This window comes from Aythya ferina (genome assembly GCF_964211825.1).
Source record: "Aythya ferina genome assembly, chromosome: 6".
NCBI lineage: Eukaryota > Metazoa > Chordata > Aves > Anseriformes > Anatidae > Aythya > Aythya ferina.
In genome coordinates, this window is record NC_140303.1 from 34,834,325 (window position 1) to 34,861,725 (window position 27,401).

Here is a 27,401-nt window from a genome sequence, read left to right on the forward strand (position 1 = left end):
TGTTTTGGAATATCTGCCAGGCAGAAATTTTGGTTAGGCAAAATTTGCGCATATTTTCTCCAATTTATAGCAAAATTTCCACAGAATTTGGGAAATCTGACTCTCCAAGCTCAGTGACATATTAGGAGAATGAAAAATCACCCACTTGATATCAACATCTTTGAGATCTTTATGTACATGATCTTCATAAGGTATAGTCGCTCTTCCACAGCCTTACATCCAAACCTTCCCGCTAGAAATTCAGAGAAGTTTGGATCTGATGCCCTCAAGTTGTATGTGCAATGGTTTGCACTATGGACTCCCGTGGGTTTCAATTTCCATGGGCTCAAATTGCAGAGAGCTAAGATTCATGACTGCGCTTCAAAGGTCACTCAGTTGTGCTTGAAGAGGCACACAAAGAGTTGTACAGGGAACTGGCAAACACCTGAGATGTAAAGTAAGTCTGGGCAAATATTTTACACCCAGAAGAGGTCTCATCTGAGCCAGTCAGATTATTTGAAATGTGCTACTTTTGCCTCACAGATTCAAACGCTCCTCTTGCTTTCCTTCCCCACCACAATAACTGAATACAAGGAGGATATGTCCTCTTTCCTTCCTGAGCGTAAGCCAATGGAAAACAAAAGCGCTCATTCAGCGAGCATCCCTAGGAGGAAGCATCAAGAGAAAGGGGCAAGTTACAGACAACAGCAGTCTGTGTAGAATTGAACTGCTCCTGATGAGCAAATGTTGCAAGATTTACTGGAAGACATCAAATGCTTTTATGCACTCCCATTCTCCCCTTACATTTTTTCTCCCTCATCTGGCCACAGAGATCTCATTCCATCCTCTTCAATTAATTCCCTTTACTTTTCACATCTCCCCGAGCTGGGTGTTGGGAATTTGCTAGACCAGGCTCATTCTATTAGTCTATTTTTGTTATTCCCTAGCTATCCCCATTTTAGTGTGGGATGTGCTGCAAGTTATGGTGCTTACAGCCAGTTGCTACTCCTTTATACAGGTCCCAGGGCTGTCTGTATTCACTCTGAATATAAGTGCTCAAGTTTTATGGGGAGGAGAAGAAAAACCCTGGTTCATTTTTCTTTCTGTCCTTGCTTCAAGACAAATGTTTAGCTGCCTTCCTGTTAGCAGCATTCAGATAACCCTCAGAGGGTAGGTTTTCAGCACAGACTGGGGGGAGAAGATGAGAGTACATATGGAAGCGTCTCCAGACTCTTATTAGCAAGACTTGCAAGGTTAATTCTCTGTGGTCTTTCCTAAAAGTTTGGCTCTGAATATTTTCTTCTTTCTTTCTTTCTTTCTTTCTTTCTTTCTTTCTTTCTTTCTTTCTTTCTTTCTTTCTTTCTTTCTTTCTTTCTTTCTTTCTTTCTTTCTTTCTTTCTTTCTTTCTTTCTTTCTTCCTTCCTTCCTTCCTTCCTTCCTTCCTTCCTTCCTTCCTTCCTTCCTTCCTTCCTTCCTTCCTTCCTTCCTTCCTTCCTTCCTTCCTTCCTTCCTTCCTTCCTTCCTTCCTTCCTTCCTTCCTTCCTTCCTTCCTTTCTTTTCCTTCCTTCCTTCCTTCCTTCCTTCCTTCCTTCCTTCCTTCCTTCCTTCCTTCCTTCCTTCCTTCCTTCCTTCCTTCCTTCCTTCCTTCCTTCCTTCCTTCCTTCCTTCCTTCCTTCCTTCCTTCCTTCCTTCTCTCTCTTTCTCTTTCTCTCCTTCTCTCTCTCTCTCTCATTCTTTCTCTCAAAAAAACGTGTATTAATTTAGCTCGTAACTTGCTAGTTCTGTCTCACGAACATTGACCTGTTCCTTCATGTGTTCTCCAATAATGCAGCAGATTGAAATTTTACCCTCCCCAACCTGCTTGGGAATTCCAGTCTTGTTTCTATTCCTGCTTCCTCATCAAGTTTACCGGAGGTTTTAAAGAATACTGTAAACTGGCCATGGACACAGAGGAATGCATTGAATAAGCAATTGCCCCAGCTATCCAAACAAGTTCCCCCATTCTCAACCCCTGCTGGGAGTTTATGGGTCTCCCCCAAGTACAGGCGCTCTCATGCACTATTCTAGTTTTAATTTCAGTGACCCAAAGACTCCTTTTCCAGTGAAAAATTCATGGAAAAACACACAGCTGGATGGAGTCATAGGCTAATGTAGAGGATAACTGAGTGAGGACATGGTACAACGTGACATAACATGTGTTTGCATCCCTGAAAAGACCTGGCATGGTGAACCTCTCACCATGGATATAGGTGCCTTTTGGTTAAACCACATTTGCATAACTTTCTTGGTCTTCTGGGGCCCATATTCTCAGAGCTCAAGACACAGAAAAGGCTTTATCCCAAACTACCAAGGTGTACTATGTAAAGATACACCACACAGGTGTTACTCCTTGGGGAAGCTGCAGCTGGACTCTATTAGAGCAACAGCGTGAAGGTGCCTCATTAAATCCCTGTTGTTCTGCAAATATCATCTCTCCCCCAAAAGTCAGGGCCCTAGTCAACAGTGTTGGGATGTTGCTAGATACAAGATGTTACCTTCCTCAAAACAGGCAGAAGTGTGAGCTGATCAAATTTCTGACTGATTTCCTTTTCTAGGACCATTTGTAGCTGTCACCAAGCTAGTTGCAGAGCGGTGATTAGGTATTGCTCAAACCCATCAACAAAGACCCACCAGTTCTCGGTAGTGAGGATGCAGCAAAACTCCTTCAATACAACTGAAATAACCCAAAATCATGGACCTGTGGAGGTGATGCTGTTTGTCTTCATCTGACTTCAAGCTATTGGCTTTCGCAAGCCAGGTGTTTTTGGCAAGCTGCTTTCCTTGGTGATTTTCACTGAGAAGCTACTTCTCAGACATGCTTGCTTACACCCTTGATTCGTTATGCATGTTGGGAAGAGAAGATGAATTTCTACAACTTCATTCACCAGGATACATCAGCAGCTGGTATGAGTTGCCTTGAATTTTAATGGTTATGTTCCTTGTACTACTGTTGCTCTCAGATCCAAGTTCTGAATTCAAATGCTCATAACTTCTCCTTCATCACTGTAGTTTGTGAAATAAGTTTGATTGTTAGACTCCATATGAGTTCTCTTCATTTATGGTCTAAACTTCATGCTAAGGAATCAGCATTTAATTTATTTTGGCTATATGGGCCCTAACAGGGATAACTTAGCTATCAGAAAAAGAATCCCCCAAACATTTCTGGGTGCATCAGTCCTTCAGAAATCAGTGGCAAATTAGGAATGAGATTATTTAAATCCTAAACCTAACAATCTTTAACAAGCCTAAGGATTCAGATATCTAGACTTCACTTTGTCTAGACTCACTTGACATCACTTAGCCCATTATCTTGGGTTTCCTTACTCTTGTTACATTCTTGCTTCAGGTCCAGGTCATTTGAAGCATGTGACAGGACAGCCCCTTGGTTCAATCTGGATGATGGATAAATTCATTTCTAAATCTCCCAGAGAGTGGGATTGTTTAGGCTGTGCAACAAGAGGGACCAAAAAAAGCAGACATGTAAGTGCAGCCCTTGAGGTAGCCAGTAGAAACATATAAAGGTCACAGTGCAAGAAATGGTATTTTGCAGACAGCCAGGATTGTTGACTAAATATGTTGTCATTAGAAAATGTTGCTGTTTCAACCCTCTTCCCTCACATCTTTTTGCAAGAAAGCGTTATTGTAAAATAAAACAAACCCAAACATTCAATAAGGGCAGGTTTCTCATGATGATGGAATTTCTGATCAAATCTAGATGCTTTCCATTCAGAATAGTTGTTGATACAGAGGGTATATGTCTTGGAATAAGCGTGACCAAGTCTCAGACTAGGAGGATGATATTTTGGGGTCTTACCACCTCATTCATAATTATAAACAGTTGAAAGATCATCTTAAGCCTCTGTTGACTTCACAGGGGTAATGGTTCCCGCCCCAGCTGATCTCTTTGCTATTTTAGTCAGCTGACTCTTTTCCAGAGAGGAGAGACTGTTTTTGTTTGTTTGTTCAGAGGGAGGGAGGGAAGAGAGAGAGAAAACCCCAAAAATCTCAACTAAATGAACAAAAACCACTACAAAAGGGTTTGGGTTTATCCTGTGGTGGGACATGAAAAAATTTTTGAAGTCTCAGAAAGTTTCACAGAATGAGAAAGCCATTATCTGAACAGATTTATTTGCAAAGAGACATTCAAGAAAAAATGAATCTGTATTAGCTTTTTTTTTTTTTTTTTTTTTTTTTCAAACAGATTATTTAACTCAAAATAACTTTGACAAGTCCATTTGTTCCCAAGATCATTAAAATACCATCTTACAGGCACTTTTTTTTTTTTTTTTTTTTTTTTATCCTCCTAAGATTTAAGTCATCAACTTCAGTTCCAAAGTGAATTAAGGTAAATCAGATGGAAGCCACATTCATTCCAAATGAGATAGTCTATCCAGGGGTTCAATGCAGTTTAACCACCAACTTTAAATTCAACCCACTAGTTAATTCAGGTGAACCATTCTGCATGCCTCTGTGTAGGCAAAGCTGTTCCAGGAGCTTCTGACAGTCTGCTGAAGTTCAACAACATGCGATATCCTTTCCTGCTTACTTACACCCTGCGAGGAATGTGGTCTGGAGCCAGCACTAGTAAATTATCAAGTAGTCAGCAAGATCATGTCAGATTCTTGTTTGCAGCCATTGTTATTCCCTAAGGGTAGATGGTGGTAACCCTTGTGCCTTTATTGACCTTTCTGATGATTCCCATTAGATTGTGTCACCTTACTTACTTTTTCTTTTGGATATATATATATATATATGCTCTACTGGCTTTTCCTAGGCTATCTGTAGAACTTGAGTCTGTGTATCTCACCGTCACAGAGGCATGGTTGTCAACCAAAGTTTTGTCATCTTCAGTAAGAGCTTAAGCATCTGGGATTGCAACAGTGAATCTTAAAACAAAAATGAAATACATCCTACAGCTGTGGGGCGAAAACCATTCTGACTATCAAAAGTCTCCCCATAACCTGTGGCTTTTGTTCATGAGGTTTCTTGCGCTTATCTCGGAGCAGCTGTCACTGGTCAACATCACCAGACAGACCAGGCCTCAGGATCAAGAGCTTTTTGGTGTGGGGCTGTGCAGCCTGCCAGACTTCCTGTTCAAGGCTAAAACCATAACTGAATGCATTAGACCTTGATGTGACACATCTCAGAGGACAGCCTGTTTGCAGTGGCACATGGCTGAACTTCAACAGTCCCCCACAGGTCAGGATCACAAGTCTCAGACATGTTTTCCTTACACTACCAAGTCCAAAGGCAATCAGCTTAGTGCTCCGGCCTGCTAGCGCAAGGGAACGTATTCACAGCCTCTTTTTAAAGTTGTCTCAGTGACATTTCCTATTCCCCCATCTACTTTCCTTTTTCTTGAAAAGCAGAAAGTTTTGTCAGAGAGAAGCTCCCTTGGGCCTGCAGTATCAAATCCAAATCTTGTTTAATAAAAACTTGACACGTGAATGTATTAGCAGATTCTCTGGATAATGACTTGTGTCTCTCATGTTTGGTTTCTGTTTAATAGTCTGCCAATTCTCATTGCTTTTCAGTTTTTCCTTAGTGTAACACACTTTCTGCTGACAGGGCAGAAGCTGGCATCAAAAACTGTTCCTTTAGTGAGGTCGGATATGAAATATCCAGGAAAAATGTTGTCCATCTTTCAGAATTCAGATCTTTGTGCCCCAGCCAGGGGTGGTCACAGGGTAGACGTCACAGGGTAGACACAACCTCAGTCTGAACTGTAGAAGGAGAAATATCATAGCTGGTCCCAGCTGGAGCACTAATCTCTCTCTCTCTTTTTATTTATTTATTATTATTATTATTTTTAACTTTTATTTCCTTAAGAAATAAAGTTTACACTCCTGGTTTTAGACAGGGGTAAGCAGTCGGACTGCTCCGTAGTAAAGAAAAAAAGCTATTAGATGGAATTGCCTAGTTTGCAAAACTGTAACAGATAATGGAGGAATGGATTTAAAAACGAGGTCTTTCAAAATACAGAACAAAGAGAGGAAATTCTTCTTCTCTGCCTGAGCCTGCAGAGTGCTGCAGTGTTCGGGCTGTGGATCCCTTGGCTACCAGAGGTAATCCCAAGCATCACAACTACAGCTGAGAAAAAATTCTGAATCTCCAACCCTTGGGAAAGTCTGACATTTTCAAATTTGCTTTAGGTTCCAAAACATGAGGTTAAAGAAAAAAAAATAGATCCATAATTCTTATTCTGTGGAAATGTCAAAAGCTATTTGTTATTATTATTTGTAAATGTCAAAATATCCTGCTTTGACATTTAACATGTAAACAACGAAAACACTTCAGTCCTGAGACTGCCTGTATAGGATCCCTTCCTCTGAGGTCCTACCAAGACTTCCTGTCATGCTTCACCAATGCATTGCCTTCTGGGAATTGCAGTCCCAGGCGATATATTCTCCTGTGGGCTAGTAACCTCAATGCAGTTAATAAAATGCAGAGAAACCAACATCTAGAGAGGGAGAAAGGGACTTATTGGGAAGGAGCGACCCAGTTCAGCAACTCAGTGCCAGAGGACGGAGTCTAGAAAGCCAGAAGGGGGAATCCCAAAATATCAGTGCTGCATCTCCATGTGTCCCACCAGATGTCCCATCATTGCACATCTGCATGGTGGGTCAGATTACTGGGCAAATTCCTCGCCTTCAGAATATAGCAAGGATTAAACCATTTCCTCTCTGAGTAAAGTTAACTGAGAAGAAAACATGTCAGTGGAAACTAAGATTAATTCAGAAAAAGAAACTATTCCTTGCTGGATTTGGACAGCAAGAAAAGTGTGGGAGAAAGACTTTTTTAAAGATTGCATGTTTTACCTGGCATGAGCTGCTCACTAGTGAGCTGTAGGATTGATTTGTATAGTATCAATGACTATAGAAACACAACTGCAGGCAGGATGGGGATTCATCCCATCTGAGTGTAAGTGCCTTAATAAAAAAGCTGAAGACTTCAACCTAGTGCGCCAAGGCTCTACCTCTGTCCACAGAAGGAAACGTCATCCTCAGAAGGTGCAAGACCAAAGCAGAAAGTTGCAGCTGATCTGGGTGGAAAATGTAGCACGTGGGTGAGGAAAGCAGGTCCTTTGAGTAAGGATGGATGATCCAATGATCTTCACTAGAGTGCAGCTGGCTGTGCCATTAGCGCTTGATTTAGGGCTGCCATCAAAAACAAACGAATGGATCGAGCTTGTAACTTGGAGCAGGTCAGGATGATGTGAAGGAGAAGCAGGAGCATCGCACTCCTCTCTGGAAGAGAAAGATTGCCTCTCTGGAAGAGGAAGAAGCCGTCCCCTATTTCCCAAGCAGCGCCTGCAGACTCCTCCAGCCCTGTTCCAGCTGACCTCCAGCAGGATGATGGGCCACCAGAGGCCCAACGAACGCCAATGGCTCAGAGCTGTCCGCCAGCAGAGCTAATGGCCCAGGCCTTGCTGGCGAGAGAGCAGAGAGCAATAAATGTCCCAGAGATGCTGCTGAGTCGATCCGTTTCCTGCACGCAAGCTGCACATTGTAAAAACCAAGGCTCGGATTCTTTTTCCTGTTTGCACTGGAGCAGACCGCAGAAATTGCACAATCCTCCAGGCCAGACCCAAGGTGAATCGTGAGATGATGGATTCCAAGGCAATATTTCACACTTGCTGAAAAAGCGATACAGCCCAGGGGAAGGGACTGTAATTAGGGAGAGCAGTGACAGCCCACAGACAAAGTAGTTCCATAAGCAGAGGAAGAAATGAAAGCTCGTTTCCAAAAGCTCTGACTTGCATGGATTCTCCAGTGTTCAATAAAAGGTGTGATCCCCAAGCAAAAGAGTCTCTCTCCTTTCTCCACTTGCTTATTTTGATGAAATATGATAGGCACAATATTTTTAGGCGTTCTCCCCTGCCTGTCAGGTTACAAAGCTGTTAGCTGGAGGTTGTATGGGCTGACACATAAACAACATGATCACATTAAACCCAGTTTCCTGAGGAAGCCACTCTAGAGTAAAAATTTTGATTTGGTGGAGACATCTGCAGGGGTGATGGAGAGGAGAGTAGCAACTTTCAGAAAAATAATGGGAGGGTTAAAAAGAAAATAAACTTGCTTTTTCTTTCTTTAAATGTCTTCTGGAAGGACTTTTCCTAAGGGCTTTCTAAAATGTTTTTTGTTAATGTGGTAAAAAGAAGAAAGGAAAGCAGGATAATAACAGCAAAACATTGATGGTAAGGTTTGTATGTTTCTCAACAAATACAGATGGACAAATAGATAAATGGATAGATAGATATAAATTTATAACAAGTTATATAACTTTAAGATATTTAAAACTAAAAAGTCATCCAAACACGAAGAATAGAATTATTCGAAAAGGATTTGCCTTATGTTTGTTTTTGTTTTTTTTTGTACAGCCTGGAAAGAGCTGCAGAAGCCATCCTCCAGAACAGTAAGCTCCCTCAGCAGCTACAGTGCCTGACTGCTGACCCAAGAAGGGCCAAAACATCTTTGAGAAATGCCAGATCATTATATGAAAAGTGATTTACTATCTTGATCCTGAAATGTCATTGTTTTCTCCATTCCTCCTACTACGTAAAGGTATCCACAGATCTGCTTGGTGATGAAGTAGTACAATGACTTTAGAAGTTCTCCTTTACTACCATCTTTGTCTCTCTGACTCTTTGGTCCACAATGCTGCTAGCACTTCTATTCCCTGTGCATCTGTACAGCCTCTCTGCAGCTCTCAACTCCACCTGGCAGGTGCAGAGAACCAGAAAAAAAAATCAAATATTGTGCTAAGATAAAGAACAGGTGCTTATCCCAGTCTTGGGGACTCATATCTATTGCATCCTCTTGCAAGCCATGGTTGTCCACTCGCACAGGGACTGTGTGCTACTCAGTGGACAGGGGAATGCAGAGACTGGTTTCTGAGCCCCAGATCTGAAATCGTGTGTCCTCCTGGAGCATGGTTGATTGTACACCCTCCCTGAAGTGTAAGACATGCAGCAATGTCAAACCAGAAATGAACACAAGGGTGGGAAGAGGACTGATGTAGCAGCATGCTTGAGATTAATTTCAAAAGTTTTTTGTACCATTCTGGCTGTGAATGGATGGACCTCAGAAAATACAGATAGTGGTTGACAATGGTTTGAAGTTGGAATTCTAGACAAAAGGTTTTCTCTTGTCATCTCTGCATGCATAAAGTGCCATATATTGTGTCCTGAAAACCTATTTTTGGCAATGAAAAAACTTGAAGTGTCTCCCTCTCTCCAAAAAAAACCCGAGAGTAGACGAAAGAAAAGTTTCTGCCAGAAACCATGATGGGACAAATCTCCAGATTGCAGGAAGTCTGGGGATAAAATGATTGTCATAGATGTCAACAGGCTGAGTCTTTGAAAAAATGAAAGGATTGTGTATGACCAACACAAGAACCAGTGTTTCCAGTAACAAACTGAAAACTGGAAAGTTGTTTGACAGGGTCAATAAAAGCCCTCTCTAGAGAGGCAGTTTCTGAAGAGAAGATTAGCATTCTGATGCTAATACCTTACACAGCCTCTCCTCTTGAACAGGAAACCTTTTTGATAACTAATTCATCACATATGACAGACACATTCAGAGTGTTGTGTCCTTCCCCCCCCACCCCCCAATCTCTTTCCCTTTCAATGTCTGTAAAGCCCAGCTCTTTTGCACTGAATATTTGCTTTCAAGGGTGCCTTGCTAGAAATAAGTAACAATTTTGTAATAGCCAAGCAAATACCCTGGCTCCACATCTCCCTTCCAAGACTCAGTGTGAACGTAAACCAGATGTGATCCCAACAAAAAGGCATCCTCTGATGTACCAGATGGGACTCCTTCATCACTTTCCCATTGACTAAATATAGTTGGGGGGAAACAATAGTACCAACATAGAGCACTGAGGTCGAGTGATATGAAGAAGGATTCTTTCCTTTTTTTTTTTTTTCCAGAAGCTAGTGACAAATCTCTGAATAGACATGTAGTGGGAAATCTAGGAGCAAATTTTCCCCATTTTTTGCCCTATATAATTCTTCTGTCTGGTTGGCCATTATGGACTGCAAAGTATTTCCTAGCTTTGGTTTTGTTTTCAATAGCAATTTTCATCCCCATTTCAACCTTAACTGCTATTGTGGGTCTTTGCTACTGCTGTGCTATAGACAACAGCAGCAGCAGGAATTTTAAAAATAGAGCAGGAAATTTAACAACTGTAAAAAAACTCCTTACCCCAGAGAACCATTGTTTATCCTTCTTCATGTATGCTAGCAATAATTATACTAAAATCTGCTTAGGAAAAAGGGTCCATTTTACATCAGAGGAGAATATGTAAATTTTTTCCTCAAACTGAATACAAAGACTGTTTCAATAAATGTGGCTTTCTGTTAAAAAAAAAAAAAAAAAAAAAAGGAACAAAAAGTCTACCCATAAAAATTACCATTTGAAAAAAGCCTTCTCCATCCAAAAATCCAAACAACTGAATACAAACTGTGGATCTCTTCCTTTAAAACGGGGGAAATAATCCAAGTTGACCTTAGGTTTCTCTGTGTTATACAGGGCTTCTGGTTGAGAGACACGCCACAGGACTACCACATACTCCAACCTCCTGGATGTGTTGTCCAAAGCAGGAATGCCAGGCTCATCTTTGCTGTATTTCTCTAGTCTACTCTTACTGATGAAATTACAGGTTTATTGTGGGCATACACCAGCCCTGGCGAGCATGTGCCCAGAAATAACAGTGAAGCAGTGGGAGGTCTGTGGCTGAGGGGAATGATACAGCATTCAAATAGCGACGGCAGCCTCGCAGACTCAAATCGATATTTACATACCTTCTTAGCCTAAAGCAGCTTTTCATCATCAGGTTGGTAGAACATTTCCCAGCTCTTCAAACAGAACTTTAAGGGTTGACGGCTTCTCTTCCCATTTCAGAGACATGTTTCACCATCTTGTAAGACACAATGCAAAATCTTTTTGTTGTTTGAATGGAGGTGAAGGTTTCACCCAATATAACGACCTCTTCTCTAAACTTGAAATGGCTTCTACTGCACTAGAGCAATTAAGTTCCACTTTGGGTGAAATGATTCATGCTTCAATAAATTCAATTTCAACAAGACATAATTATGGTGAGTCACATAATCACAGATTAATCACAGCACCTCCCATTTAGCAGTCAAAACAGTGGAGGATTCCAAATGCAATGCCTATGATGCTGCTCCACAGCTTTTGCTTCACTTAATTCCATTTCTGCTTTATAAGTTGATCTTACACAAGCTCACGAAAACTTTAAGGGTTGCACATAGATGTGTAAGAAAGCATGGAGAATTCTCTTACTGTTTTACACCTGGAGAACGAACCTGAAAGAATGAATGCTGCCAATATCAGTGACTTCAGCAAGAACCTGAGGGTCTCCTGTTTGCTACTGAGCTTCCCTTGACATGATGAATTGTTAGTGAGGATTGAAGATACCCCGTGCCTTCGATAACTGAGCCCAAGTGGTCCCACAAAAAGGAGAATGTTAATTCTCATGAATTCTTCCATTGACTTAGTTCTTCAGAGCTGTAGGGGATTGGAAACCTCTCCACGCTAACTTCTGAGCATCCTCTTCCTATCCAACATTATCAGGATACTTAAAAACATCTGTTAAGACTTTCCTACTGCTCAATGCTGACCCTGAGCATCTTCTGTCTACACTGGCTCCTGTCTCACTTCAGGTATAGTACTGTCTCCTTCTTTCTCCATACTCCATTTTCACTGCTACTAAATCTAGAGACTGCAACAGGATCACTTAGTAGAGCCTAGCTCAGATTGTCTCATTTGAACATCACTCGTAGCCTCACGTACACTTGCCACAAACCAATGAGGGAGAAATTCCTTCTTTGTGATCAGACAATTTGCGGCTGCCCTTTACCAGACCTTGGGTAGGAACGTATGCAGTGGTTTTTCCAAATGCTGTAACCCAGCTTATTCTGTGTGACCAGCTTATTTTGAATTGCTGTTGGATCATTTTATGGAATTGTTTTGCTTTCAAAGCTTTCATTCTCCAAAGTGGTCCAAAAGGGGTTTATTTTCTTTTGCTTTTTATTGCATTTATTTTTAAGGTGCGAGTGGTGGTGGTGGTGGGAGCAGGGCAGGAGGGTGTGTTTTTTGACAAGAAAAGTGAGAGGGAAGATTGTTTTCTGACATTTTGTTTTGTACCACCACTGATCAGTATAAAGTTTGACAAGCTGAATTTTTTTTCCCCATACATCTTGTGAGTTTTCTCTAGAATTCAGTTTGGTTTTAAATGTTGGCTAAAGGATCTGTGGAGAGGGTGGAGTGTTGATGGAGATGCTGGTAAATTAACATTGTCAGTGAATTAATAAAACCTTTAAGGGAAAAGCCTTCAAGGGCAAATACAAGGTTTCTTTAATCTTTTCTCTCTCCCCCCTCCCCCCCTTCCCTTCAAGAAATCCTTTCTTCCCCTTAAAGAATCAACAAATTCTTTTTCTTTTTTCTCCCTTCCTTTCCCTTCCCTTCCCTTCCCTTCCCTTCCCTTCCCTTCCCTTCCCTTCCCTTCCCTTCCCTTCCCTTCCCTTCCCTTCCCTTCCCTTCCCTTCCCTTCCCTTCCCTTCCCTTCCCTTCCCTTCCCTTCCCTTCCCTTCCCTTCCCTTCCCTTCCCTTCCCTTCCCTTCTCCTTCCCCTTCCCCTTCCCTTTCCCCTTCCCCTTTTCTTTTTCCTTCCTTCTCCTCTCTCTCTCTTTTTTTTTTTTTTTTTTTTTTTTTTTTTTTTTTTTTTTTTTTTTTTTCCCTAGAGAAGGTTAGCGTATTTTTCTGGACACAAAAGGAAGACAAACAGTAGAGTACAGCATTTCTGGAGAATTAATAATGTTGTGACAATCAGCAAGTGAAGGTGAATTGACAGGAATTGAGGCTAGATGTGTGCAGAGGACCAGAGAAGGAACAGCAGGCAATTCATGTATACAACGTAAGTGCGTGTGCAAAGCAGGGTGCTGAACAAAGGAGCATAGCCTTTCAAATGAAACAAGATGTGAATGTGAGATCTGACAGGGGCATGGCTAGCCCTTCAACAATTCAGAAAGCAGAGACCCACCTCAGTCAGCACAGATAATCTGAATCTATGCAATTTGCTTGGCACCATAGCCCCTGAGGTACTGGCTCCCTTGTGAGGCTTCAGGGACCCAAGTGGTCTGCAGGCTTCTTTGTAGCCATGACCATGGTGCCTTTCAGAAGTGATTTGTGTGGTGGCCACAGCCAGAGGTGCTGTTGGGTACCTCCACACTGGGAATTTCTGAATTGGATGGGAAGAAACCAGAGGAAGTTTCCAACTGACTGTTTATACTCTCCCGCCAGCAAGCGCAGGGTGGGGTTTTGAGTGGAGAATGTTGCTCAGGACAACTGTAAGCCTAAAAAGCCACATTTATTCCATGGCTTGAGCCTGTATCCACAGTCCCAGGAGATTATATTACTCACAGAAAAAGCTTATTAAAATCTCCCATGCATCATAAGATATGCCACCCAACAGGAGGCCATGATTCTGTCCCAGTCTTAGTGGCAAGTGAATTGTAGAGAAGAGGTGTCCAGATATGACTGTATGCTCCCAGAAAGGCCTTCTAATTTCCTCGCTTTTGCAGGCTACGACAGACCTCCATGGAGAGGTCTGCCTTGGAGATGTGGTCTTAGTAATCTCATGGATACAGCACTCTCTCAAAGTTAAGTCTGACCCAAAATTAATGCTAGGGTAGTTTCAGAAGCACTGTGCAGTGAAGAGGTCTAATGTGGTCCTTGAAAGACAAGATACTTATTTTTTTTTTAAACAAGAGTTGAGATGTCATTCCAACTAAGCTGCATAAATTCCGTTATAAACAATACCATGTGCCTCCTGAGCCCTCTATTATAATCATTTTATGGATTATTCCCCTTTGTTTCTTCCCAAATCACTCACTGGGACTGTTGCACTCTACAAACCTCCAAGGTTTGTAGGTTGCTTTACACCTCCAAGATAGCTATCTCCTAGCTGAAATAAAGATAGTGACAAAATGACCCCACTCCTCAATTTGTCTATGGAGCCAATTCTCCCATCAATTTGGCTCCGTTTTTCCTGATGGGACTTTTGCTCCATAAAACATTTTGTGTCTACTTCCAAGTCACAGGTCCATACAAACTGAAACAATTCTCAAAATCCTTGGAAGTGGGTGGAGGGTGGTACACAATCACTGAGCCAGCTCCACAGTCCAGTATCAAAAACAAGAGCAGACCTGGAAAAATATTACAAAACTCTTCCACTGGCACCAGCGGGTCAGTGTCATTACAGGCAGCGGTGTTGTTCTCAGATACTATTTCTTTGGCTTCCTTCTCCTTTTTCCTCTCCCTCCTCTGAAGCACATTTTCTTTCCCTTGTATTGCATGGTAGGGTTGTATCCCTGGAGATTCACAGCGATGAGGAGGAGTAGGCAGAGATCAAAAGCACTTCTAGCTTTGAAAAGATTATTCCTGGCCTCAAACCAAGTACGGCAAGCTCCAATCCATCCATCTTATTCAAACAGTGTTTCAAAACTGGTCACCCAACCCTTTTGGATACTGCTTCCCTTTCAACTTTATATGGCACACAGAATTCTTTGATTTTACCTTTTAAAGCATGGCACCAAATTCTTTAATAGCGCAATGGACTGCTCTTATTTTTTTTAAACCTGATGCTGCAGACTTCTGTTGTGTTTTCAGTCTTGCTCAGCCTTTCAGGGCCAAAATCTCTCAGTTGCTTTACAAACCAACTACACCTATTTTACCTTGGCTCATTGACCCTTCTAGAGAAATAAATCTAAAAATGTTTTCTGTATTACTGTGGAAATTCTCCAGAAATCTAAAGTACCAAACAAAAACAAAGAGCCAATGATAATTACAAGAAGTTGGCCAAAAAATGGACGTGGTCTGTTTAGAAGAATGCCAAGATCTACAACACTTTTTCAAAAGATCATTTAATTTTAAGAGCTGGGTGGGGATAGTATTGTCAACAGCGAAAGATGCATGAGTTGAGTAAATTCCTAGTGTATATAGAATGTACTGTACTTTCAAACAACTTTGACAGGATGAATATCACACAGGAAGGGATCAACAGGCTTCATCTTGTCCATCTCTGAATCACAAGTTTAGACAGTCACAAAAGGAATCAGATGTTCAGGAGTATGCTCCTTGGCAGTAAGCTATCAGACTTTCAAAAATCACAAACCTTTTTACTTTTGTATTAAAAGTGTTTGTAGCTCTAAGCCTCCTGAAGTTAGAAGTGCTTAGTAGCCCAGCCATCCATTCATGACTGTTATGACTAGTTAAAACAAAGAGATTTGGTTGGCTAGTTCTATCTGTGTATCACAGTGCATAAACAAGTGCAAATGGAAGACATGTCTCAGTGTCACATCTGCTGGATAAAATAGTAGAACGCATCCTGCAAGTTATTCCAGAGAGACAGGTCACAGTCTGACCATGCACTAGTGTGTTTGGAAAATGGATGATTATCCAAAATTGCCTAGCTTTTGGAAAACAACCAGAAAAAACTAAATTGCTCAAGAAAACAACAACTCTCTCAAATTCAAAATGTTCTGAATGGATTAGGAAGGAACAACATCAGTGAAACCAGTCATTTTATTTCTCCCATATGCCTTGGAAAGTAGTAGGTCATGAATAACGCTTTGTGGATTTTAGGGATGAGATGTGCACACATATCTTGGTATGAGCACCAAGAACTTTCAGAGAATGTAAAAACATTTTCAATACAAAGTGCATCTAAAATGTGGCTTCTCTAAAGACAGTAGCATGTTGGAAAAAGGGGTATCTGTGGAAAGCAACAAAGCATGGGCCAGGCTAACATGATACTGCAAGAGTATTGAGAAGGCCATTCACTTTCTACATTTTTTTTTTTTCCATGCAAGATAAATCTTAGACATTTATAGCCAAAAACTTAGCTAAAAAACAAAGATAGCCCAAAAGTATACTCTGGATAGATACTATTGAAATAGCCAGTTATTTGCTCTTGGCTTTCCTCAGCCCAGCACACAGTCACAAAAACAGGAAGATAGATCAACAACAACAAAAGTAATTTCTATAAGAGATTGGATTTATTAGCAGCAGATAAAGACATTATTAACTACTGTCATTAAAGCTTCAGTTTGCATCAAGCAATATCTGCAATCCAGAATGTCAGAGCCCCACTGACTTACAGAAGAATCAGCTGAGCTTTTCATTTCAGATTGTCTTCCACCTGGAAATAAGGAAATAAAAAAAGAAAGAAGGAAATAAATAAGTAAACAAACAAACAAATAAATAAATCATATAAATAAGCATTAGCCGTGCTAGATCACTTTGTAAGGTTTGTCTTAGCCTATTCAACTACCAGTAAGTCAATCAATACCCTGGCAGCTAAACTTTCAATGACTGTCTTTTAAGGCATTTTTCCCAAGAGGATTAACCACAGCCAGGATGCAGAGGTCAAATATAATTTATTCAGAAGGTTACTGTACTACTGTGAAACTAAAACATCTCACATAGTCCTGTTCAGTACCAGGCAGTTCTTAGTTTTACATTCTCTGAATCTAGGCCAGACCATTAGAGCTATCTGATTTGACTGCCTGTATATTTCATGAATACAAGTTACATTTTTTTCCCCAGTCACTATCTAGTAACATCCATTAATACTGCTCAGTGAAACTGTTTTCTAGAAAGATGCTCAAGTCTTATTTGGAGAAGACAAGGCATGAGAGAGGGTTCACTGTTTCTGGAGGCAGATTACTCCAAATAGCCTATATTTCTCCCTTCCCCCTCACTGTTAAATAATATGCCAACTTTTACTTCAACTCCAAGCTACTGATTCTTGTTCTGCATTTCTCTGCTGAATTAAAGACCTCTTTAGCAACTGCTATTTTTTCCTTGGGAAGGTAATTACAGAGTAATCAAGTCACCTCTCATCTCCCCAGTTGCCTTCATGATTAGTTAAACAGATTGATTTCCTTAACTCTCCCATGGTGCAGGGATTTCTCCAGACCTAAAATAATCATGTGGTTTCATTCTGCAAAGTCCTGTTTTTTGTGTCCTTTCTCAGGTGTGGATTCAGAACTGAATGCAACAAGCTGGCATCAGTAAATGTCATCTGAAGAGGTAATATCATCTGTTACCATATTACTTCTCTTTCAACATACCCTATGACCTCAACCACCCTGTTTAACTTGTTTTCATAATCAGAGCGAACAGCCTTTTGCTAAATTCTATCTTAAGCTAAAACATTTGTCCCGATGGATAGTCTTTCTGTAGGCATGATGTACTTACTGGCTTTCCCTAAGGCAGAAACTTTTACTGAAATATTTTCATTTGAATATACCAAGTGATTAATTTCACTATAAATCATTGCTCTAGCTATGTTTGTGTCACCCAGTATCCTTCATCAGCAAGGATTTTACATCTATTACTAAATCAGTAATGAAATTACATATCTGAAATGAGCCTCGTCCTAGAAGAGCAGCACTAAAAATTCAGTCATTAAGTCTTTTCCCATGGATTGAAATTTTGAGATCTGTCAGTCAATTTTTAATTTGTTCCTTCTGCATATATTGTTCAATACTCATTTGTTTTAAATCAAAATATGGAGCACTAACAATTCAGTAAAACTAATGACAGTAATCCAAACATACAACATCTCCAATGAGCTCTCTAATGAGCCGTGTTTAATTAACACTGTTATACAGTAACTAGATTGTGATTGCCATTTTCAGAAACCATACTTAGAAGTTTTGCTTAAGATTTTAAAGGATTTCTGTCTTCTCACTGGGGACACAACCACTTTTCTGTGATGGGGAAGTTTTTTTTACATCAATATCCCTGTGTTTGGAGGGCCCACACCAAATTCTTCATAGCCATGCCTGGTTCTCAGCTGTGTCAAGTATCAAATATTATATCACAAATCTTTACCACCTCGTTCTAACAGAGGGTGTTGGATGGCAGTGCGAGATCAACTGGGAACAGTACTAGTTTTTCTGCTGACTTATCTCATTCCTTGGAGTCAGACTTAAACAGTAGGGTACCCTACAGAAAGACATCAAGGTTGTTTGATGAGACTTTTGTCCAAAATGGTTTGCTTTTAGGATATTTCTTCCACAATTCTTTAATCAAGCTATCTTACATACCATTTATTTATTTATTTATTTTATCACTGATACTAATTTGGTAAATTAATAGCCCTACGAGGGCAAAAAAAAATGTTGAAATAGGTTCTGTTGGTTCATCAAAAGTGAGTTCAAAGGAAGAGAGACATTAAGACAGTGCCTGGACCTGAAAAGATGCTACAGTATTCAAGTCACTCTATGAAAGGCTACCACATTTTCTCATTAGGCATGAAAGGTTCACAGTAAAAAAAAAAAAAAAAAAAAAAAAAAAAAGGATCAATAAATCAAATGATGGTAATGGATTAGCACTGAAAGATCTCAGACATTTGATATTCAAGATTAAAAAATAATTATAATTAAAAATCTGAGAAACTGACAAGAATATTTGCAGGAAAACATTCAGAGGAAACTGAGCAAACTGCCTTTTGGATGTGTGAATTCATGAAGTGACTGTAGAGCTTGAGAAATGAAGATAGTTTGGTTTACATAGTAAAGAACAGAAGAGGGAAAAGGAAGGTTGCAGGTTCCTTCCGGTATTTTATTCCTTTTCTGTTTGTAGCCTGAATATAATGCTAGTTCTACCAGCTTTTAGCCCTGTATATAATGAAACCCATACCAGCTGCTGGAGAGAGCACAAGATGATCTATGCCATCGGAATCTGTGAACAAGAAGAACCAAACCTCCCTCAGGTAGCAGAAAGGAAGACTAAGGCCCCTGCAGATTTGTCATCATGCTAAGAGATCTCTGCACAAATAATTCATTCATGTTGTGGGAGTGAAGCTGATGATCAACACTCATTACTCAAGCTGTTGAAAGACCCAAAAGTGAAACAAGGCACTGGGGAGGATGAAACTGTGATGATCTCTAGGAAATGATGAGAAAGTGTTTTGATTGCCAAGACAGACAGCCCCAAGGATAGTGGCAGGTGATCACTTAAAGCTTGTTGTGTGGACAAAAGGGAGACACAAGCAGAACATCCTTCCCAGCAAAGTACAATGGAGAAGGCTGCTCTGTATGATTCAAGAGCAAATGCTGGCACTCTGCAAGAATCCTTCCTGTACGTAGTGGAGCTCTGTTCTCTGCATGCTGCCAAGCCACACCAGATAGCCATCTCTGTTCCTTGTGCCATTCTCTACAGATGTTAGACCATCAGCTTCAGATAAGAGGCTGACTTGCCACTAGAGACTATGATACAAATGCAGAATGACTTCTGTATGAAAGCTGCAAGGTGTCACCCTGTTTCACTCCATCCCTCTCTGAGGAAATGAAGGACAGCCTTCATTCAGTTACTGCCTGTGGTGGTTTAAGTACTCACTGAAGGCCAGCGACTTTAAATCTAGCAGACTTTCCTAAGCACCTAACCATCTGTTCAGTGCTTTTGACAATGTGTTTATGTTGTCAGTCACACAGGAGAAAAAAATCAAAGTGCTTCATATTTTTTGTTAATAGAACATGCTGAGATGACATTAATCATACAGACAGGGAGCATTCTACTCATAAGTGAATGCATGCGTTAAATACTGGGGCTGTTAAAGGACCCTGTTTCTGATCACTGCTGTCATAAATGATAACAGGCCTGAGGCCAATTAAACCACTTTTCATATTTTTCTTAAGGCAAGGAAGCACTGGGAAAGGATCCTGGCACCAGAAACAGTGCTGAGGTGAGGGGCTTAGTGCTGCTGTAACGTGATCTCTGTCTGCTCAGATGCTTCCTCACTCCCCTCCACTGCTCTCTACCCAAATGTCTGTTGGGAGCTCAGTGTGGGCTTCTCTTCTTTAAGGACAGCACAGGCAGGAGCAAGCATGGAGCAACATAAGTGTGGGGCTCGTGGGAATGAGGTCCCTCCTGAGGAACAGAGAGGTGACCAGCTGCATTTGGGCACTTGAGCTCAGCACTGGGTGATAGTCCAGTTGTGACCTGGAAGCAGCACGAATGCATTTTCAAAGCACTCCTGCTCGTAAGTCGTGTCTTATCTTTATATCTAAAATACAAGACTTCTGATTATTTGACTGGCATCCCACAGAATGGCTTGGGATGTTCCACATCACTAGACAAAATTTTCTGTTTTCCCTATGGACAATATTGTCAGTGGAAAAGAGAAGATGCATTCAAACAAGCTTAAAAACATGGTCACCCTGTATTTGTAAGATCCTTGCATGTAGCTGGCAGTAATAAAAGGCAAGCTATTTTTCAATCTGAAGGCATTTGGTATTAGTGTATTTGCATGGTAGCTTGGACTATGTTTGGAGTTCGAAAGCTAAGGCCTTAGTCATGTAATGCTCACCACTGTTCAAAACCTATGCATATCCTCATTCACTCCTCTACAAGGTACCATCTACAGATTTCAAGGCAAAAGGAACTTGAGATATGGATCCAAGCACTTCTCTATACTCTCCTCTCCTGCCCTTCTACCAAATTAAAGATTATATCTGCCAAACAAACTCTGAGTTGGGATGGTAGCTAGTTTCGCTGGTATGAAGAATGCTGAATTTTTCAGCAAGTTGTGAAAGCTGAAGTCCTTGCCAATTTTCCTTTAAGCTTTTTAGACCCAGTGTTTGCATTTGTTTTCTGTTTCAAGTGGGGAGAGATGTGACAGGCTAGCTAGGTTCTCAGTCCCTTTGAAAATCCTACAGTAAAGTAGCATATTAAGCAAACACTGGAAAATGATGGGAATCACTTGCTGATACCTACCTCCTTGATCCGCATGTCTTGCATGTATTTCCAAGCTGTAACTGAATATAAATCAAATTAAAAAATAAAAATCAAAATCAAGAAAGCTATAGAGTCAAACACTCCTCTTTCCTTATATCAGATCAGTTTTAAAACAAAACAAAACAACCAACCCCCCTTCTCTTCCCCCCCCGACCCCCCCCATATTTTACGTGAGACACATTTTAGGTTTGTTTTTCTTGCCTTCCAGGTTTTGAACTTAACTTCATTGTTTGAACTAATATAAACTGTTTCTCTCATGAAGGTTACACCCCCAGAGGTCTTCAAAATCTATTGCAGATTTGAAGAGTCTATTTAACCTTTTCTGACATTTAAAAGAAAACAGAAAGCAAGCTCCTGCCAGCTGAAAAGTGAGTTAAAGGAACCAGTCCAGTTTGTGTCCAACTGGATGAAGAAAGGATAGTCAAATTCCTTCCATTTTACACATAGTTAGTCATGAAATTGTACAAGAGAAAAAAAGAAAAGACAATAAAATACCCTTATTGTAACAGCTGAAGCAAACTTTGGGTAACTGTCAGCAGTGAAATGTCCAGAGAGCATTTGTACCATTCCATTTCATTAAGCTGAAGGGTGGGATTGCAGACTGTAAAAGATTATAGCAGAGCTCTTCAAAAATTTACAGCTCACAGTGCAGCAGAGCACGGGGGAAGTCTCCCTTTCTTGTGTATGCAACAGGGAGCCTGGGTTTTGTCTCTCCAATGATGATGATGTGTAGAAGGAGGTTGCCAGAAGCACCAATGGAAAATAAAATGTGCTCCGTGAACACTTTTTTTTCTTTCCCGTGGCCTACAAAATGCATTTAATGCAGTCAGTTTTATTTGCTTCCTGAGCTCTTGACTTTGCGGGCTGGATCAGGACAGGAAGCTTATGGTTGGTGTTCAAGACAACATCAGGTGCTTTGAGGGTGCGATGCATAACTGCAATGAATGCCTTGGAAGGGGGTACTCTTACCTAATTTCAAACAGTACGACCAGCAGGAGCTACTCTGTTTTGTACCAGCTGAGAATCTGGCTCCAGGATCTTCACTTAGCTGCAACACGAAGCTTAAATTCTGGGTAAAATAGCAATATGTCTACTGGAAATGCAGCTCATTATAACAGAGCAAGTATACTGGGAAGTTATGTTGTTTCTCAGAAATCTCTTTTTGTTTTTAGCCCCTTCCCCCCTTTATATGAGAGCAAACCCCCTTATGCCAGTGCAACTCCTGATAACGTGCTGTAGAGTAAGAGAAGTTTAGGATAGCAGTTATTTGTCAGCAGAAGAGTCACAAGGCTGGCAGGTGAGAGTTATGGTAGATGCGTTAAGAATCTAACAGCCCTAAATACTTTTACTGGTGAAGATGGCTATAACAGCTACATGTAATTTCCTTTGGCTCCTTTTCACCTATGTTGATTCACCAGAATTGCTGGGTTGTGCTTGCTCTTGCCACAGCAGAGAAGGTATCTACCAACAGCAGAGGTGGTCAAGAGATTTCCACTGTTTCGGGTTTCCAATGGGATTAGCAGTGTCCACCAAAATAATTTCCCAAAGTGAAGGATTTTCAAAAATCACAATAGAGATGATGCAAAATGAAGTGTTGCAATCTAAATGAAATGCAATTCAAGTTCAGAAAGGCTTGGTTTTCCTTTCTTTTAAATAAAAAAATATAATTAATTTTTTTTTGTCTTAATTCACCATGACATTCAATTTCATTTCCTTGTTTGTGCATTGCTTTGTGGGACTTATAATTCACAACTCTGTTCCCTGCGTGGTCATTTAGGGGACTGCAGCTCCCAAGAAATAACATGCATTTAATGTGGCCTGAATTCTGTGCTGCGCTGGATACTCATGTGATTCTAGTGCTGTATGGAAAGTGTAGCTTGGACAGAAAAATTTAACCATTATGAAAATCTGGGGGTTCTGCCCTTTTATCTACAAAGCCAGAAGATGGACCCTCACAAAAAGTGAAGATTGGTATTAACTATATTTCAGGCAAATTGAGCATGTTTGGCAAACCTAATAAAAAAAAGGAAACCTATTACCTATATTTCAATATAGGTAATTCTCCATTCCCATTTCTATTTAAGAACAATGAAAACATTGGCATTTCTGAGCAGGAATTAAAAGAAATTTCAGTTTTTGTGCAAATTTATTACTTTGGAAGTACTTGCTTCAGCTTAGAATAATAAGCTTTGACACGCTGGAAGTTCCCAAAGAGTAGGAATTCCAACTTTCTCACTGCTGCAAGTCCACATTCATTAATTTTCTTTTTTTTTTTTTTCTTTCTTTTTTTTTTTTATGTGAAGGCTCTCCTCTGTGGGTTATAAAGGCTTGAGCAGTAAAGCCAAAACCTTTACTGAGGATTTGTACATGGGTAATTGAAGGATTTAATTCTTAAAAGTGGAATTGTGCTCAGTTTGGTTTTATAACCTTTTTTTTTTTTTTTAATATAAATTGTATAGGTCAAAGGAAGTGTTCTCAGTTGTGCTGCAGTGATCCCACCAAAAGCAATGTAAATGGATGAAAGAACCACCAAAGTCTGTAACAGAGCAGAATTTGGACTCCTCTACAACCTTTTTTTAGCTTTATGCTGCAAATGATTAGTGGTGCAGGCTTCTTGTGCAAAATTTTCAGTTCAGACTGGTTTCATAGCTAGATTTGGGATATGTAAAGAAAAATAACAACATTGTGTGCAGTGCTGTGGGGTTTTTGTTCTTTTTTTGTAGGCATAGTTTTTTCTCTCAACAGATCTGTTTCCATATTGCAGAAGTGACCATTTTGATCACCAAAAAGACTCTAGAGAATTCTAACAAGCTCAAGGACTAGTTCCCATCCTGCTTATTATCAGTTTGAATCCCCCAAACTAATCTGTTCCATTGTCAAATATGGATTTATATGAAATAACCTTGATTTCAGATCAACCCTCCGAAGACTTTCAGAGATACAACAATGGGCACAAATTACTAACTGTGGATGATTTACCCTTGGGAAGTTCCTTTTCTGCAAGTGAACTTAAAGGACTTCTAAAGCCTCAGGAGCTGCTCTGCCCTCAAACTTAAATCAACTATTTAAATGATGCCAGCAGAATTGGACTATTGAGAGATTAGTAAAATATGACAATAAAGATTACCAGTTCTCTCACAGGACTCTTCATTTGCCAGCCTGGGTTTTGGATATGGTATCAATCAGAGCTTAGAAGATGCTGAGGACAAAGGGGTGAAGTCATAAGCACTCACACTGGCAGAATCAGACCGCTGTCCCTCCAGTCCTTTATGTTATATACCTTTTTTCTAGGAATTGAAGGACAGCCTCCTTTAAAGGAGGATTATTCTGGATGAAATGTGAAAATACCAAATTTTGAGGGATACTTGCCATTTTGAAAAAGGCAATAAGGAAGCCTATATTTTTTTCTTTAGAATGGCACACAGATCTCTGCACAGGGGTGAAACTCTTTTAGACCAAAAAAGAGGAGGCCAAAGTTTATAATGCAAGTAAAAAAATATACCTCATTGATTTTCATGAGTTCCCTGGATAGAATTTATCTCAAGATGATCCTTCAGATCTTACGGGGACAAAGCTAATGACCAGCCTACAGGAAATACAGGACAAGTTCAACACAACAGACGTGGACAAAAAAGAAACCTTCCTTCCCTTTCCTATAAAAAATGATGCAATTTTGTACATAAAAATTCCTGTCAAACCTGGAAGCCTTCTGGTATTTTCATGGGATAGGAGAGGTACTCAAGAAAGGTGTACACTTTCCACTAAAGAATTGTATTGGGCTGAAAGTCTTGATAATTATCATTTTCCCTTTTCTTGCAACAGATCATTTTGAAGTTGGTCTCACAGTGTTGCACAGGTTAATGACAGGACATTCAAAATATGGGAAGAGCACTGACATTTTGATGTCTCTGGAAAACTTGTTCAGTCTTGAAGACTATTGCCATCATTGTATCTTGCAGTTAGAGTACTTGAGATCAGGTTTTCACTTAATTATTCCCACAGTGCACCTTGCTCTCTACCAGTCAATTGTAAGATCAATTGTCTGGTAAGAGTCCCAGTTCCTCAGCCTGAGCAGATTAGAGATCAGCATTGATGCTCCATGTCATGGGACAGATTTGGCCTACAAGCATCCAGAGACCAGGTCAGATAATTCTCATGAAAAAGCTCTGCTCCTGTTGGCACCTAAGATTTGTAGGAGGCTCAGTAGGACAGTGAGCACTGAGCTAGTGGATGAATGAAGAGCTCTTTACTGAACCCCCATTTCCCCAAGAGAACAGAAAATTGGGGCATTGGGTGTTTTGTGGAAAGCAAAACAAAAACATAACCTTGACTCTGGCCTGGATCCAGCCTTGTAACTGTTTTCCACTGTCTATTAGAATTTATGTAAAGAATAAGGCAAAGAATGTAACCGTTCCTTTGCAGTTTCTGCTCTGAATTTGCTCCTAATAAATTCCCTTTCTTAACCCCATCTAATCATCCATCCTACACTGGCACTCACAGGGTCTTTGAGACTCAGAGATCCCAAGCATCTGAAGACAAAGCCAGTGTTAAATGGCATTTCACATTCCAGGAAGCTCCCAAAGAGCCACCAATTTCCCCTCACCCCAGGAGGTTTTGCAGAGTCCAAAGAACAGCTCCCACTTTTCTGGGGAACAAAATCAAGCCTCAGCACCAAACAAGCATGGCATTGCCAAATATTTTCTTTTTGTCTTGGAAAAAAATAAATAGAAATATTTCTAGTTTAGTGAATTTCACATCTGTGATGCCAAGGGGATGGAAAGGATACTTTGCTTCCATTAATAGCAAGGTACTAAGACACCAAAACTAGAGCATCTCAAATCCAAAAAGGAAGGGTTGGATGGAGTCCCTCTCTGGGAAGAGGCCAGTTGTCACAATCAAAATTGGGACAAGGCAAAGCAATTAGATAAATGGCTAGCTCAGACTCAGTTTATGCTCTGGGTCACATTAGTATATTCTGTTGTTATTGCTTTCTTTTTTACACTATTCATGTGTGCCAATAATATGCTACTATTTAACTTCTCTGCTCCACCTCCTGGCCACCACTTCCTACTTGTCCCTCAGTGAAACAGGAGTTAAAATTCATTTGAAGTCCATTTAAAGGGGAAAAAAAAAACAAACAAAAAGGTAACTTGGATTTGTATCTGCCTCTCAGATCTGCATCTGTGACTTGCTCCACCGCTCTCTAATAAGTTATGCCAAAATCCTGGATTCTAGGAAGCTGATGTGGTCCTCAGCTCATTATAGAAGATATTGTACAGATAACTGCCATCTTCACTTGCAGATGACCCTGAGCCTAGAGAGGCTGCTAACTTGGAGGTCAAGCCCTAACCTCAACCTCCAAGATCAAAAAGATGCCACTAAGGCTTCAGCGGGACTAGATTTCACACCAAAACTGCTCCATCTTCCTACCAATGAAAACATTGTGCTTCCAAGTCTTTATCTGGATGGTTTAGGGGTACACAGAAACAATGCTTCCTCCACTCTGTCACCAAGAGACATGAGAAACCCTCCTATTAGAAAAAGGAACGAAAAGTATTAGTTCAAGCAAGTGGCTTCATTTAGCAAAACTACTTCTGTGTCTGCTGGCTTCTGGAGCAGATGGGGGCTGAACACGGTCTGTCAGGAGCCCAGACACTGTGGCGTGGAGCAGAGCACAAGTCCATACCCCTGTTTACAGAAGTGCCCCAAATGCTCGCAATGAGCATTGCCAATCATTGTTTTGTTCAGAGATGCATCAGTCCCTTCCTAGGAAAATCACTCAGTCCCTCTTTTTCTCACGGAGTGTAGCACTTGGGCTCAGCAGCACAGGGGTAACCAATGTAGTTTCAATTAAAACCCACCAAAAACAGCTCTTACTATGCTATAAATTCTATATTTATCCTGCAACACTAGCCCCATCCTGAGTTTTTCTCCTCCTCCTTTAATTGTTTGCAGAAATTTTTCCATTGTGTTTTTTCTTTCCATTTTTCAGGACCAGTATTGCAATATAAATAGTCTTTATTCCCCGCCCCCCCCCCTTTTCTTCTCTTTATTTTTGCTAATAGTTTGGTTTCTCTACTTGGCTGAATGCACATGACTGAGGTTGTGATATAATTGTGTGATTACTTCCAAGTTTTCCAACCAATGGGGCATCTAATCAGTTGAAAAAAGTTAATTATCCACTGATATATGATGGAAAGAAGGCAAAAAAAAAAAAAAAAAAGGTTTATTCGTGTATCATTTATCATTTCCTTCTCACTCCTTCCCCAGATTTAACCTTCTCCCTCTATGCTCAGAGCTGGGGGAAAGTCAGCCCTGCTGCAAAAAATGTGACTACAATTCTGTTAAGTGTTTGTGGTTGTACCATGCTCCTTCACATGGAGATAATCCCTTCAAATTAGACTCAAGGACACTCCAGTTAAAAAAAAATTAAAAAATAGGGTCTGATGTATGGTATAGAGACAGGTACTACCCTTATTTCCTAGGGATCTGGTTTCTGGCTTGAAATATCTGATTTCATCTGATTTGGCTGTTTTATTCACCCTTGCATTTA

The 27,401-nt window shown here is 40.5% G+C and overlaps 1 long non-coding RNA gene across 2 annotated transcripts in view; it reads left to right on the forward strand.

Annotated features, from left to right (window-relative positions):
* The window catches only part of LOC311439112, a 48,877-nt gene extending 24,871 nt beyond the window's left edge, over positions 1-24,006 (forward strand). Inside the window, exons 1-5 of one of the 2 annotated variants that reach the window (XR_014694547.1) lie at positions 2,469-2,922; positions 8,399-8,582; positions 10,551-11,704; positions 17,079-17,134; positions 23,308-24,006. This is a non-coding gene — a long non-coding RNA (uncharacterized lncRNA). Of the gene's footprint in view, positions 1-2,468; positions 2,923-8,398; positions 8,583-10,550; positions 11,705-17,078; positions 17,135-23,307 lie in introns of those variants that run through there. The other variant, XR_014694546.1, reaches the window with a different exon arrangement.
* Positions 24,007-27,401: the final 3,395 nt, after the last annotated feature.